This window comes from Carlito syrichta, unplaced genomic scaffold (genome assembly GCF_000164805.1).
Source record: "Carlito syrichta isolate Samal-C Ts95f unplaced genomic scaffold, Tarsius_syrichta-2.0.1 Scaffold316427, whole genome shotgun sequence".
Taxonomy (NCBI): domain Eukaryota; kingdom Metazoa; phylum Chordata; class Mammalia; order Primates; family Tarsiidae; genus Carlito; species Carlito syrichta.
Window position 1 is genome coordinate 168,707 of NW_007260523.1, and position 2,322 is coordinate 171,028.

A 2,322-nucleotide genomic window follows, 5' to 3' on the forward strand; every position below is an offset into this window, starting at 1 on the left:
CCGAGGCTCCCGGCCGAGCGTCCCGGAGCCCCGCCCCTGCCGCCTTCACGGTGAGCAGTTTTGCGAGGAGGCTCCCTGCGGAAATCGGAGCCCGGAACGCCGAATTTTGCCTTTTGTTGCGAGAGAGCCTCCGGGCCCCGCTTCCCGCGTGCTCGGGTTCGGTTTGAGAGGGGTCTCGGGTCGCGCGGCCGAGGAGTCTTGGGCTGGCCTGGAGGCACCCGGGCTCCCAAGGCTTGGATGACACCCCCCTCCCTGGCTCTCTCAGTGGGTTCGGGGAAGTGAACGGAACTCTGTGATTTCACATTTTTAATCAACGTGCTGTGTCTCTATAATTCTCTATAATTTCATAGAGGGACTCTGGAGGGCAGTAGAAACAAAGTCTGGAGACCTGTCTGATCCTGCCTCCATTAAACCTTTGTCTTTCAGGGTCCAAGTTTCCTTATCTGCAAAATAAAGAGGTCATTAAAGGGTGACCTGCAGCGCCGCCCACCAGATTTGAAATTCTGTGTGCAAACTCTGTCCCCAGGGCAGCTGAAAGGAAAGCCAGGTCTTCATGTGCCCCCTGCGAAGCAGTTCTTACATGAATTCTTCCTGGTTGTGCTTTTCTAGGGTGGCTTCTTTTTAATCTGGAAAATGAGAATACATATTTCTTTCTCTCAGCTTTCCTGGAATTTTTGGGCAAATGTTTATGGGAACACAATCTTGAAATGGATGTTTGTCAACAGATGCACAATAACCATCTGTGTACATCTAGACACACACAACATTAATATAGACAGATAGATATTGCTACCAGTGCTATTACTTGATCGTTCTATTTTCAGTGCCTGATGAAATCCACCTGATGTTGTCTAGCGTTTACTGCATTGTTCAGAAGTCCCAGTGTTTGAGATTCTGAGAGTCTTCAGTTTAGAGATTAAGAATTCATGCTTCCAGTGCCTTTGGAAGAGGAAGGGAAGAAATTTGTTCTTCTGGTTATGTTTAGTACCACAAGTATGGAAAGGAAATGTTGCCTGTGACCACATACACATAACTTTGCTTCTTTGGTCAACATCCCTTCCCTTAAGGGTGTCTGACACTGTAGTGCTCTCGAATGACAGAGGCAGCATTCATCTCAATCGGGTTTTTGGTTTGTTTCAGACTGGTGACATTTTGCATTGGTCAAGGCCACTTGCAAAGTCCTTATTAAATTACAGTGCTGCATGTTGAAGTGTTGTAATGTGGTGGTTAAAGGTAGGTTTCAGGTCAGACGAACCTGGGCTCAAATCTGCGCTTTACCTCTTAGCTGCTTTTGTGCTGGCCGAGTTGCTTAGATATAGGAAGCCTCAGTTTCTTTGCCTATAAAATAGAGATAGGCCGGGCTCAGAGGCTCAGTCTGTAATCCCAGCATTTGGGGAGGCCAAGGCGAGTGATTACCTGAGCCCAAGGGTTCGAGACCAGCCTGGCAACTTGGCAAGACCCCGTCTCTACCATAAATCGAAAATTAGCTGGGCGCAGTAGCACACGCCTGTAGTTCCAGCTACTTGGAAGGCTGAGGCAGAAGGATCACCAGAGCCTAGCGGGTCGACGCTGGGGTGACCGTGAGCATGGCACTGCACTCTAGCCTGGGCAATGGAGTGAGACTCCAACTCAAAAAAAAAAAAAAAAAAAAGGGATAAAAATTGCTGCCTTATAAAAAGATTAACTGTAATAGCACATGCAAAAGAGATTGCGTTGGTACCTAGAACATAGTAAATGTGTAGGAAACAGCAGTTACTATAGGCCGGGATAAACTAAAATGAATATGAAAGTAGGCTTAGACCTGGTAACAGAGTGAGCTGTCTTCATTTCATTTTTTTGTGAAGGCTTGCGGGTTTTTTTGTTTGTGTTTGTTTGTTTGTCATAGTCTCATTCTGTTACCCAGGCTGGAGTGCAGTGGTGCAATCATGGCTCACAGCAGCCCCTACCTCCTGGGCTCAGGCAATCCTTCTGCTTCAGCCTCCTGAATAACTGATACTACAGGCATACACCACCATGCCTAGCTATTTTTTTTTTTGTAGAGATGAGGTCTTGCTACGTTGCCCAGGCTAGTCTTGAACTTCTGGCCTCAAGCAGTCCTCCTGCCTTGGTCTCCCAAAGTGCTGGGATTACAAGTGTGAGTCATTGTGCCCAGCCAGTCTTGAGTTTAAGTGGTTGAGGTGGGGGAGCGGAGAAGGAGAAAAGTGATGTTTTGGGGTTTTGTTTATTTTTTGAGTCAGAGTCTCACTCTGTCACCCAGGCTGGAATGCAGTGGTATGCTCACAGCCACCGCAGCCTCGACCTGCTGGGCTCAGGTAATCCTTC